Below are 13,290 nucleotides of genomic sequence, written 5' to 3' on the forward strand. Positions count from 1 at the left end.
ACATTTTTCATTTCACTTTATTAAGGCTCCTTATTTTTATTGAATTTAGGATTCTTTGGAGGGTGGTCACTGCCTGCAGATCTCTGCAGGTTTAATGGCCAGCCCAGGTCATGAGAGCTAACAAGCTTTAACAAAAAATAACTACAAATGCAAATCCAGGGGGAAAATTGGTATCTTCAGTCAAGGTTTCTGCTTGGTGGTTTCAATCCTGTTTGGAATTGGTGACTGAAGGGTTTTTAAGTGAACAGTCTGGTGCCAATGGCTCACATAGGTTTGGAGGACAGGCTCAGGACACATGGATGTCTGCTTCCATCATTAAATGAGGAGGTAAGTCAAGTTGTTTGTTTGTTTTGGGCTTTTACCTTTTTTTTTTTTCCAGAGTGTTTGATAAATGATTGATTTCTGTCACACAGTTGAAGGCAGCTGCTGATCATGTCAAGTTCCTGTTAACACTGAAAAATTACTCATTCTGGAGAAGAAATAGCCTTTTGCCCCTGATGTAAAATTTACAAACACTGCCTAATGGCCACAGGAATATCTTTTTTTTTCTGATGTGATTAGAGAAGAAACATTCCAAACCTCACACATCATGAGGCATCACATAATGGGGAAGGCTCTGAATACTGATGGTGCTAAATCATGTAAAGCAGTTGCAGAAAATGAGTAGAAAAGCAGAAGACAAATATTCTGTTGGAAAGGATTTCTGGGGTGGTAAAAATCTCATCCATTGAGATTGGAAATTGCTAAAACAATTGGTTCAAGGCTGCGTGGAAAACAGAGACACGAAGGAGAGTTTGACCTGGAAGCTGGGGTGCTCAGTCTGTAGTGGGATCTCAGCATTAGAATATTGATTCGGTCTCATTTTGGACCAAGCCTGGAGTTTTGCAGTCCAGGAAAGGGAAATAAAACATGGCAGGGTTGTTACCAGCCCTGCATCAGCCTCTTGGTCTCGTTCTTCCCTGAGAGAATTCAGAACTATGGATTTGTTTCCTCTTTCAGTGAAATAACAGCTTTGGGAAGAGCTTTGAAAGTCTGGGTGAAATACAGAAATACAGTGTCTGTCCCCTGAAGATGATAAACCCTTCTCTGTTCCAAGGAAGGGACAATTGGTGACAATCCAGTGAGAGGCTCTGCCACAGCAGGGCTTTGCTCCAGGAGGATTTAATCTGAGTAGACAGAGGTGCTTCTCTGCCATGTCCAGGTGCTATGAAGGGGGTATTTAGCAGATATTTTGGGCTGCAAAGCTACAGTGTTGGTGCTCTCATACCTGGGCTGCCTGGGTGGTGTCTGGGCAAGGCAGGTGGGGCGTGGAAGGCAGATCCTGGACTGTCCTTGGAGGGAATCATGGAACCACAGAATGGTTTGGGTTGGAAGAGACCTTAAAGATCATCTTCCAACTCCTGCCATGGGCAGGGACACCTTCCACTGTCTCAGGGTGCTTCAAGCCCCAATGTCCCACCTGGCTTTGGACACTGCCAGGGCTTCCCTGGGAATCTGTGCCAGGGCCTGCCCAGTGCAGTGAGGAATCTCTGGAGCAGTGAGCAGGGCTGAGCACCTCTCAGTGCTGATCTGGCTTTCTCAGAGAAATCTGAAGGTTTTGTGTGCTCTGAAATCCTATGAGGGATGCAGCAGGATGTGCTGGGCTGGCTCCTGCCAGCCTCTGCTCCCCCAGTGCTGATTCCCTGGGGGAATCTCATCCATGTGCCTTGAAATGGATGTGAACAGCCTCAAACACTGGCTGTGGCCTTCCTGAGGCCTGCAGTGCCTCTTTATCTTGTCACCCAAGCAAAGGTATCAATAACCCACCCAGAGAGCATCCATCCTGCCTGGCAGGTGCTCCATCTCGATTATGCCTCAGCTCTGCTCGATCTGTCATGTTCCTGGCCTGAATGACAGAGCAGGAAGGTGCTGCTGGTGGGAGCATTTCCTGCCTGCCTAATGGGGCTGTAATTAATGGCAGCAGCCAGCCAGCCAGCCGAGCAGAGGCACCAGGCCTCTCCTTCAGCACCCAACTGTGCCGTGTTACACACCCTGCTCCATGGTGGTGCTGCAGATTCAGGTAAATTCTGAGGCATTGCTACGTTTAATTAATGTGTCATAGTGAACCTTCTCACTGTTTCTGCAGCCTTTTATTGCCAAGTACCTGGCTGGGTGGATGTGGTGTCTCAGATGAAGGGGAATGTGCTGCAGGGCCAGGCAGGCTCTGGGTACATGGCATGTCACTGACCCGGAGGTGTCCCAGCCTTCCTCTCTGCCTGTCACTTGTTCCCTCAGCCAGCTGAGTGTGCTGCAAAGGGGCTGCAGGGACAATCTCAAAAATGGGACTGTTCAAGGGGCTGCTTTGGCTTTCACCCTGCTTCCCCCACGGTCTCCTTTGGGAGCAGACATGTCCCGAGGTCCTGCTGGAAGGCAGGCCGTGAGGGCGAGCTTTGCTGCCTGGGAGTTTAACCCAGCCATCATCACCATCATCATCATCAGAGCACATGGAGAGCCTCGCTGCCCATCGAAAATTGGGATTTTTACCATCTGTGTTTTTGGGATCTCCCCCCTGGCATGGCCTGGCTGAGGTGTCCCTCAGTGCCCCAGCCAGAGCTCGGGTCCCCCGGGTCGCTGTTACAGATGAAATTCGGCAGCCATTAACTGGCTTAATGAGCCTCTCAAATGGCTTTGGGGCGGAGCACAGGCTCCTGCTCGGCCTTCCTGCCCCTGTTCCCGTCTGCTCACACGGCTCGGCTGACGGTGGGGTGGGACTGCAGCACCGGGGTCTCATTTTGGGACAGCAGATCACCATAGCTCAGCCCTGTGGTGGCGTTTGGGGACAGAGGGGGTGAGCAGCCACAGCTCTGTGTGCATTAGTGACAAGGTTCCCTGGGCGCTGAGACTCTGCAGGGCTCCGATCCACAGCTGCCTCGGGTGTCCCATCCCCTCCATCCCCTCAGGTGCTCCCCTCCCTCAGGTGTTCCCATCTTCCACCCCCGAGCCAAACTCCTCCCGCGTTTCCAGCCTCACACCGACCTGCTCTTGACGTTTATAAACAAACTCTCCCATGTTCATCCACTTAAAAGCAACTGAATCCCTTCTATAGGAGCACTTTTCTCCTCTTTCCTGTTGCTGTGGCAATCGCCGCTGCTGCTGAGCAGGGCGGGCGGGAGGAGCCAGCCGAGCATCCATCCTCCTTTCCTGCTGGGGCTCTGCTGCCTGTCTCGCCGCTGGTTTTACCCCTGTAGTGGTTTTGAAATACGAATCTCAAAGGTTTCTACAGAGAGAAGTAAATGAGAACAAACACGATGACTCATTTGGGGAGGCTGAGGCATAGGAGAGCAGTGATGAGCCAAAGGCTGAGAGCTGGCTCTGGATCTCAGCTGGAAATTACATTCTCCTTCCTCAACTTAGCTTTTACTCTGGGCTTGAGGGCAACTTAACCTTCCTTAAGGCTTTGAGTAGGGTTTTGGCTATGTCAGAGCTTCACCCACACCTCTGAGCGTGTCATCTCTTGGGTGTCACGCTCTTGGCCCTTCTCCCTGCAGCTGGCCAGGCCAAGGCTCCCTCTGGAGCAGGTCACTGGCTGATTTCTGGATCACCAGCTACATTTGGTAGTTGAGTGTGAGAAGCTGGTTGCACAAACCATTGCAAGAGAGCACGTTTTCCTTGGCAGTTGGTGCAGATCAGGGGATGTTCTGTTAATCACATCCACCCGAGAGCAAGTGCTGGCAGATGGCAGCTCCCTGGGGATAATTAATCATTTGTTTGTCCAGGATGTGGAGTGTGGAATGGCAATGTTCCATACAGATTCTAGGTGAAGCTCAGAGAGGACCTGTGGCCCTTGGAAAGGAGGATCTTCCTCTCCAAGGTGGAACTCATTAGCTAAAGGCAATAAAATCCACCCTGAAGGGATCAAGGGCTTTCTCCCTGCCACCTTTGGCTCCCACAGGGCATCAAGCAGCTAAAGGATTGCAAAAGGAGAGGAAGAGAAACTGCCTGACATCTGTGGGCTTGATCTGTTGTGGAAGATTTCTCCCCTCAGCCTGGGGGGAGAGAGGAGTATATTCAAAAACCAAAAAGCAAATGCTTGTAGGTCGGGTCTGTAAGGAGCAACACCCTCAGTTGAATTTCCTCCTGGGGAGTGAGCAGCAGCAGAGTGACAAAGCTCTGCTGGCCACTGTCACTGGGCAGCTGAGCATCCTCTGCCATGGGCTCTGCCAGGGGGACACGTGGCACAGGTGCCATTTGCAGACAGCATCACTCTCCCAGCAGACAGGAAGGAGGGGAGAGGTCAGGCAACCTCCCTGTCGTGTTTGTTTCGCTTTTGTTTGTTTTTTGTAAGGCTTTTCTCTGGATATCTTCTCCAAATCCTCCTGTCCAAAGGCAGCTGGCTCAGCAGGGAGGTGGGAGCACAGGCAGGATGGGGATGATCAATGAGGGGAACCCTCTCCCTCCCTCTGAACTCTGAGGCCTCTGTGTGCAATTTAAAGTGGGGAAAGAAAGACATCTGTACCGAGGATTTGTCAGGCTTGTTCCTGGCAGATAAGCTGGTTTTACCAAGTGGCTTGACATGTAATTCCACACAGTGTGTAGATGTTTGTCTTATGTTTACCTAGAGGAAGAGATTTTCTATCAATCCTGAAAAAATTAACCTTGTGTAACGGTGCATATCCTCGGTGAAAAAGAGTGTGAGGATCTGTCAAAATGTCAGGCTTGCCTGGAATGAGGGTCCTGTAGAAGACAAGTGGCATTAATGTCTTTGAAGATGTTTCATTTAGGAGTAATGGAGTCCCCAGGCTTTTGGGGGCCCCTATAATTGAACTGAAGAGGTTATAAAGCCTAGAAGGGAAATGCTGGACAGGCAGAGACACTCTCAGAGGGAGAGGGTCAGATAGGTTATTTCTACTGTAAAACAGCAGCAGAAGGAGGTGAAGAATTGTTCCTAAATTAGACTCCTCTGCCTGGATCATTTTAGGGAAGTCAGTAAGACTTGGAGGCTTGCTTCTAAGGGGGAAAAGGGCTTGGGGTGAGTTTTAGTTTAATGGTGCTCATGGAAGGAAACACAACCCCCCTCTAGTCTCTGAACCATCAGGAAGGTTTGCAGGACCACAATTAGTAATTAGAAATTATTAAAAAAAAAAGAAAAAAAAGTCAGGAAACTTCTTGAAGCTTCCACATCTGTAGTGCTGCAAGTCAGCACACAGTGTCTCCTCTCTGAGGAAAAACCTGTGTTTAGAAAGTGCCTCCTTTCAGGGCCTGAAAATGGATCCTTTACAATGTGTATTTTTCCTACCAGGGACAGAGTGTTTGGATGGAGCTGTGTTTTCTGCCTCAGACACTGAGCAGAGTGTTCCTCTTGACAACTTCATGTTGGCTTTAAAATGCTTTTTGAAATAATGCCCTTTCTCTTCTGAAGGCTCTCCAGCTCTTACAAAAGTGGAGAAATTACCCTGTTTGTGAGGAAACAGCCACAGAGCTGTGCTGCAAACAGCTTTTTGCTGTTTGCCCCAACTTGCAAATAAACCAAATAAAACACCACCTGTTAATTGCCCTTTCTTTACAAAATCCACTTATTTCATAAGCACTGGGAGGGGGACTAGGAGGGTGAGTCTGCATTGCTCACGTAGGTTTGACCTTGTAAATCCAGGTTTCTTGCTGGAGACCTGCTGCTGGTGTCGGGTACCAGCAGCGTTTAGAGTTTGCTGTTTCATGGGAGGGACTTTCTGTTGTGGGAGATGTTGTTTTGGCCTTGGACACCTCCTCTTAACAAGCTCCTTCTCCAGAAAAGCTTTGAAACCCGCCTGAGGTTCTGCATTGGCTCTGAATAAAAGGTGTTGTGTGTCTGAAGTGCCCGGCCCAAGGGCTCTCCAGCAATCCAAACAGCCAGCACACAAAGCCATTCGAGCTCAAGTGCCTGGCCATGATTACCTGGAGACAGTTTGCAGCTGAGGCCCGCAGGAACCGGCTTTGTCTGAAAAACCACCCGCGGCAGGTGGGAAAAGTCCAGGTAGGTCTTGTTGATTCATCAGGGTGGGTGGTTTAGTCCTTCAGCCAGGGTGAGTGGGAACAAGCACAGATGAGATCAGGCAGGCGGCAGGGAGATGGTTTAAAGAGGATTCTGTGCTTTCCCCCTCTGCTGAGGCGCTGGAATTTCCAGCTCGCATGACTAAATGGCCCTGGTGTCTTGTATCCTGAAAGCAGATACACGGCCTGGAGGAGCCAGACCTGACCTGCTCGGGTCCATTTGCAGAGTGAAACCCCAGAAGTGCAACTCGTGTGCTGCCTCGGAGCTCCTCCATCTCCTGGCACCTCTTCCATGAGGAACATGGAGCTTTTATTTTTTATTCTTCTTATTATTATTTTTATTTTTTAATTTTACCTCTTGGTACCACACCAGCTGGAGCAGCTCCTTCCAGGGTGGGGAGTCTCCTGTGCACGCTCTGCTGAGCCAGAAACTGCTTGGAGTTGAACATGCACTTCTTCCCTCCTGTGGTTTAGAAAGCTGTATCTACGTTTTTAGGGATTTTTTTCCCCTCCAAGATTATGGCACTTGATGATTTAATCAACATAATCTCTAGATAAAACATGCTTATGTTATACTACTGGGAGATATTAATTTATGCTGGTTTGCTTCTCGAAAGGTAAATTAAATCATTAGTTTTTAGACTGGATTAGTTGCACATGTGCCCTGCCTCTTAAAAAGGCAGTTTAGGAGTTCTTAAAAGCTTCTTGGCTCGGCATTTCTCAGGAGTCACGGAATCCCTTCAGTGCAGGTGCCATGAAAAGTGGAACTGTGGTGCAGCACCTAAAGGTGGGATATGGGGACCTGCTCCTGCCCAATGCCCCCTTCTTGCCCAGGAGTGGTATTTGTCCAGCTGGTTCATTCAGAGAGAAGGCTTTCCCCAGCTCTGGAAACCAGAGCTGCTCCTTTGAGCCAGCCTGTGCTGGACCAGACCTGCCTGGAGCAGTGTCCACATCCATCTCTCCCTTGAGGGAGCACCGGGACACCCAGGAGGTGTCACCCATCCACCAGGCTGGGTGGGCTTGGAGCAACCTGCTCTGCTGGAAGGTGTCCCTGCAGGGAGAGGAGCTTTAAGGTCCCTCCCTACCCAAACCGTTCTGGGATTCTGTGTTGGTGTCCTTTGGGTGACCTTAGGAATTCAGGCAGCACCTCTGAACTGCCTGAAAATTCCCCCCAAATGTATCTCTGAAGCTCCATGAGGGCAGAGCAAGAATTAAGAGCAGGAGATACTCACCGAGGTGGCTGGAAGGTGTCACAGCTCTTCCACACATGCAGGGAAACTGAGGCACAGGGTGCCTCTCCTCACAGAGGGCAGCAGCAGCGTGCAGCGGTGAAATCTGGGTTCCTGATGCCAGAGCCATTGGATTTGGAGCAGATGTGCTGAGCTGAGCCAGTCTGTTCCCCTTGGGAGTGGCCGGGATGGAGGTGCCCCGACACTGGCTGCCCCCGACCCAGGGGGACAAGAGCTGCCAGAGGCCCTCCCAGCAATTTCAGGGCTATTAAGGATGTGCTAATGAGCTTCCTGCATCGTTTCCAGCACTCCACTCTGCCAGCTCTGCCCATGCATTAACACCTCCATCCCGGGAGGACAGCAAACACTCCGCTGGAGCTGTAACTCCATTTATCATGGATCTGGGCATCAGCAGGGCTGCTGCAGCTGCAGGGCCGAGGAGAGCACTTTTCTCAGCCCTCCATCAACACAGAGAGCAGGCGCTCAAGGCACCTCAAAGGAGCAATTGCTGTTCCCCAAGATCTGGGCAAAACCCGACAGAATTAATGAGCTGGTGCAATGCTGCTGTGGGTGAAGGGAGAGGCAGAGAGGGCTGCTGCAGGATGCTCACAGGCATCCCTGGGCTCTCTGCTGCAGGGTGCTTGTCACTGTCATATTTCCTGAAAAATCCCTTCACCAGGATTTCTTCTCTTGGGAAGATGAGAAGCCTCAGCTTCTCCATGTTTTGCTGCTCTGAAATGTGGTCTGGAGATTGTTTATCCAAACATGTGAATTGTTTTTAATTAATGACCAATTACCATCAGCTGTGTTGGATTCTGAGGGGTCAGTCACGAGTTTTTCATTATCATTCTTGTTAAGCCTTCTGATGGATCCTTCTCTTTCTTTAGTATAGTTTTAGTATAGTATAATATCATATCATATCATAATAAATCAGCCTTCTGAGAATATGGAGTCAGATTCTCATCTGTCACCTTGCCCTGGGGAACCTCACAAACACCACAGGTGCCCTCAGGCATCCCTGGGTGTGGTCTTTGTTGGGGTCCCCAGGATGAGGGAAGAGATTAACCTGACTTCATGTTCTCAGAAGACATATTATCATATCATATCATACCATATCATATCATTGAAAGGATAGAGACAGAAGGCTTAACAAGAATGATAACACAAACTCATGACTCCCTCTTCCAGAGTCCCGACACAGCTGGATGTGTTTGGTCATTAAGTTAAAACAATTCACATGAAACCAGGAGAAGCAATCAGATAATGATTGTTTTCATTTCTCTCTGAGGCTTCTCAGCTTCTCAGGGGAAGACTCCTGGGCAAAGAGGATTTTGCAGAAAACATGACAGTGACACCTGGGCTCTGTGCTGTGTGGGATGGTCTCCATGCTCCCAGGAAAGGCCACATCCATCTGCTGTGCCTTTGCTGTGCCTTTGCTGTGCCTTCCTGGTGCTGTTTCCCTGGTACAGTCAGTCCTTGGGGCTGGCTCTGCACGGCATCTCTGGGATGGTTGGTGGGATCTTCCCCTCCTCTGCTCTGCCTCTCTGCATCCTGGGGCCATCTGCTCTGCCTGGGGTGGGTGTGCTGGGGGCTGCCAGGATTGCTGTTCCCTGTGGGACAGAGGCAGAGCTGGGGGAAGGAAACGTCTGTGTCTCCATGGAGGTCAGGACAGGGATGAATTCACGAGGTTGTACCTCACATGAAGAGGGGGAAACACGTGTGGAGCTGCCCAGAAGCTTTTCCTGCTGTAGCTCTTCCGATTGCACTGCTGGACGTGGGTGCCTGAGCAAAGAACACAGAGAGCCCTTTTTGCTTCACAACTGCATTTCTTCCATTTGAATATTGAGAGGCATTTTTTCTTCTTGGCTATTTAGAGGTGAGTGTCTCCTCCTGTGTCTCCTCCTGTGCATAATTCCACCTGATTTACTGTGTGGAATTAAATGTTAACCAAGGGGGCTGATCCAGTCTGCTCTGAGCTGGACACCTCCTGGAGCTCCAGAGGCATTTCAGGAATGAAATCAGCTAATGGAACCTTTTCTCACCCTACAGGTGTGTGTGATGCTGTGTTCAGTGTCACCGTCACATTTTCTGAAAAATCTCTTTGCCCAGGATTTTCTCCTAGGAAGCTGAGCAGCCTCACAGAAAAAGGAAAACAATATTATCTCATTTACTTCTCCTGTGTTTTGCTGCTTTGGAATGTAGTTGGAGATTGTTTATCCAACATGTGAATTGTTTGACTTCATGACCAATCACAGTCAGGCTGGGTCAGGACTCTGGAAGGAGTCACGAGTTTTCCTTTAGCATCTTTTAGCCTTCTGTAAGTATCCTTTCTCTATTCTTTATATAGTTTTAGTATAGCATAATATAATATCATATATCATATCATATAATGAAATAATAAATTAGCCTTCTAAAAACATGGAGTCAAATTCATCATTCTTTCCTTCCAACAACAGGGGTCTCAGGAAATACCCCAGTTCAGCTCTTCTCCAGCCCCCTGGCCACAGGCACCCTTGAGAAGCATCCCTGGGGCTGAGCTCTTGCCCCTCAGTTCCTGTGTGACTCTGTGTGTGTGCAGCTCCTCAGGGGCTGAGCTCTGGGGCTGTGCCTCTCCCCTGGGTGATGCCTGGGCAGTAAAGCCCCACACAAGGTGGAGATCACCTCCCTGCCGCCATGTGGGGGCTGTCTTACCAGGAGAGGAGATGGAAAGGTGCCCAGCTGATACTTGTCACTTCTGACTGCAGGCAGCACGGATGTGTCACCGGCAGAGCAAAAGGGGAACAATGTTATTTTTGGCTGGATCAGGCTGTGTTCTCTCTCCAAGTTCCACAGGCTGACACGAGGTGCTGCTGAACACTCAGTCTGGTTTATCTTTGCCATGGTGAACAAGGGGGAAAAGCACTTTTTTTAATTTTAAAGAAAGTATTTGTAGCCTTTCATGCTGGCAGAGCCTTGGCAATGAATCTGGTGTGCAAGGTATATTTTGACTTGGTTTAATGTCTCTCCTGCATCTCCCATGCAGCCATCCAGGACTTGTCCTGCAGCCACAGAGGATCCAGGTCAGTGCTGGGGAGCAGGGACTGTGCTGCCACAGGGATCTCCACACTGCAGTCCTTGCTCTGCAGCCAAAGCAGGTGGGTTTGGAAGGACAGGAGAGGTGGGAATCCCTGGCTCCCAGGAAGGAGCAGGAGTGAGAGAGGGGGGATCCCACTGCTGCTGAGCCATCCTGCGCTGCCTAACACAGAGAGATCAAACCCAAGACAGCGGGATTATTTATTGAGGTGTTTGTTTGAAGTTGAATGGACAGGAATCACATCTCCAAACTGTAAAGAATGAGCTTTTTAGCCTCTTTCCTTTCCACAAAACAGCAGCAACATCTCGGCAGGGATGTCAGGGCGAATCTGTTTCACTGACAACAAGATTGTTCTGTCTAGACGGGGAAGCGCCGCCAAACCGAGGGAGGCTGCGGAATAATTTAAAGCCAAAATACTTTACAGACATTAAATTTAAAAATAAAAGCTGGCTTGACACACACGATGCTTGATGGATAGCTGGTGTGAGGGTGGGATGGCAGTTGGCTCTGACACAGAGCGTGGTGGCAGGGATTGGCAGGTGTCCCTCAGGGTGACCCAGTGCCTCTTGACCTGCCACCTTTTCTGGATCATTTCCACCAGAATTAGTCCTTGGAGGCCTCTGAGTGGCCTTTGGAGCTCAGTGCAGGGATTCTCTGCCACATCTTGAATTCTGTAGCTCTGAGGCAGCTGCCCAGCCCCCCTGCCCCCTCAGTGCCACCTCCTGAGTGGCACCAGGGGATGTTGGAGCAGAAAGGTCTGGGTGGGTGGGAGATGAGCCTGGCACTCTCTGTCTGCCTGGAGGAGCTGGCAGCCAGGGCTGTCTGAGGCTCAGGGCTGTGGTGGTGAGGCTGCAGCCCAGCCAGCATAAGGAATTTCCTTTCTTCTGGCAGAAAAATAAAGATGAAATATTAAAAGCATGGCTTAAAGGCTGCTGTATATACATATATATATATAAAAATATTTTTTTCCTTTCTGCTCAGCAGTGCTTTGGTGCTGCTCAGAGACAGCAGCCAGTCAGAGCAGGAGGGATGCCAGACTTCAGAAGAGAGCAGGGAGTGGGGCTGAAGCAAGGGAGAAAGAGGAGGATTGGCTCAGGTGGGTTGATTTCAGAGCTCAGGGTGAATGCTGACCACTCCAACTCCACCACAGCCTTCAGGACTTCAGTTTCCTGTTCAGCATCAGGAAACAAACCTGCTTTTTTGTCTGTCTGTACAGGTGAGGGCAGTGCCCTCTGAAGCAGGAGGACACCTCCATGTGGGCCACTGTCCTTGGATGAGGGAGGATGGGAGGAGAAGAGGGCCAAGGCATTCCTGGAGAAGTTCTGCAGGCTCCCAGCTTGCCATTTGTGCCATCCTGGTGAGTTCAAGGGTCCCTGACAGGTGTCTGACATGGTGTGAGGTTTATGTGAGGTTTCTCCAGGGCCAGGCTATTCCATTTGCTTCTGCTGGTGCCCTTGGGATCCAGGCAGCCAGGCACCCTGGCAGCACGTGCTGTGTCCTGCTCTCAGGAGATTGGGAGGCTTTCCAGCAATCCCAGCTGCTGGGTGGGCAGCAGGAGCCAGCAGCATCCCACAGTCTGGGACTGCAGGAGGAGGCTGCAGGGAGGGAAAGGGTTGGGTTGGACTTGATGCTCTTCCAACCCAGTCATTCTGTGAATTCTGTCCAGGTGGGGTTGGGCTCTTTCTCCATGCAGCACTGACAGAACTAGAGGACACAGCCTCAAGCTGCACCAAGGGAAATATAGGTCCTGTATATCCTAAATATAGGATATTAGGAAAAAGTTTTTAAAGAAAGGGTGATAAAGTTCTGGAATGGTCTGCCCAGGGAGGTGGTGGTGTTTAAAACAAGGTTGGATGTGGCACTAGGTGCCAGGGTTTTGTTGAGGCGTTGGGGCAGGGTTGGACTCCATGATCTTGAAGGTCTCTTCCAACCTGGTCATTCTGTGAATTCTGTGAGGGCTGAGGGCTGTTGTGTGCTGAGGGAGGAGCTGGAGGGATCCAGCTCAGGGTGTTTAAAGCTGTTCCTTCCTTGTTTCTCCTGCTCTGTGTCAGCAGGTCTTGATGCTCAGGGATGTGGGAAAGGGAAGATGCAGGGAGTGGGCTTGGAGCAGGGTTAACTTTCCACCTCTGCAGGCACTGCCAGCCAGGGCTGTTTAACTGCTGACCAAGGATGTGCCCAAAGGAAGCAGGCTGGGGACACAGTCACTTGCTGGAGCTCACAAACTGGGAGGAGCTGTGAAACACAGCTTGACCTCCACTCCAGCTCCAGCTGCTGCCTGGCCTCAGCCCTTGGCTCCTGTGTGCTTCTGGCAGGGCAGGGTGGGGACAGGCAGCAGAAGGGGGCCCTGATGTCCCTTTTCTCCCACAGCCTCGAGCATTCCCCTGCCTCCTGCTGCCTGTAAAACACCCTGTGATTAATTACAGCACTCTGTAGCTGCCGAAAATTTATTTAGAGTGTTGTGTTTGCTGCTGCTGCCACTTACACAATGGCAAATGTGCCGTGGCTGCTAATGGGTCACTGAAGGGGATCAGACCATTGGAGCTGCTCTGGGAGCAGGGCAGGCAGAGGGAACACTGCCAGGAAGGTGAGACAGATCTGTTCCAGTAGAATGGTGCTTGCAGGAAATTGCTTGCTTCTCTGATAGCATCCAACTACTTTAATAAATCATTTTTTCCACTAGTTTGTTTAGCTTAAGCCTTCTCCTCCCTGCATCCTAAAAATTAGACTAATAGGACGTTTTTTATCTCTGAGAGGTTTGGAAATTATTTTCCTTCAAGGATTTCACTCTCCTTGGAGTGCTCAGAAAAAGAGGGGCTGAGGGAGTTGTCAGCTGGAGAAAAGAGCCTCAGAAAGAGCCTCCCTAAAAATGCTACCAAAGGCATGCAGAAATCAGCCCAAGCTGAACCAGCTGATGGCCCTGCTGTTGAATTTTAATGTTTCTGTGGAGCTGGTTTGTGTGAACTGAAGCAGGCTGTGTTTATT

The 13,290-nt window shown here is 50.1% G+C and overlaps 1 long non-coding RNA gene across 1 annotated transcript in view; it reads left to right on the top strand.

The window, feature by feature from the left end:
• The first annotated feature begins 3,314 nt into the window (after positions 1–3,314).
• LOC139598745 (uncharacterized) overlaps positions 3,315–13,290 on the top strand; it is a 35,178-nt gene continuing 25,202 nt past the window's right edge. The window contains exons 1-2 of the long non-coding RNA XR_011681996.1: positions 3,315–11,404; positions 11,525–11,665. This is a non-coding gene — a long non-coding RNA (uncharacterized lncRNA). The remainder of the gene's footprint in view (positions 11,405–11,524; positions 11,666–13,290) is intronic.

The sequence above is a fragment of the Agelaius tricolor genome, unplaced genomic scaffold (genome assembly GCF_023055355.1).
Source record: "Agelaius tricolor isolate 1412-34295 unplaced genomic scaffold, bAgeTri1.0.p SCAF_20, whole genome shotgun sequence".
Classification (NCBI taxonomy): Eukaryota; Metazoa; Chordata; class Aves; order Passeriformes; family Icteridae; genus Agelaius; species Agelaius tricolor.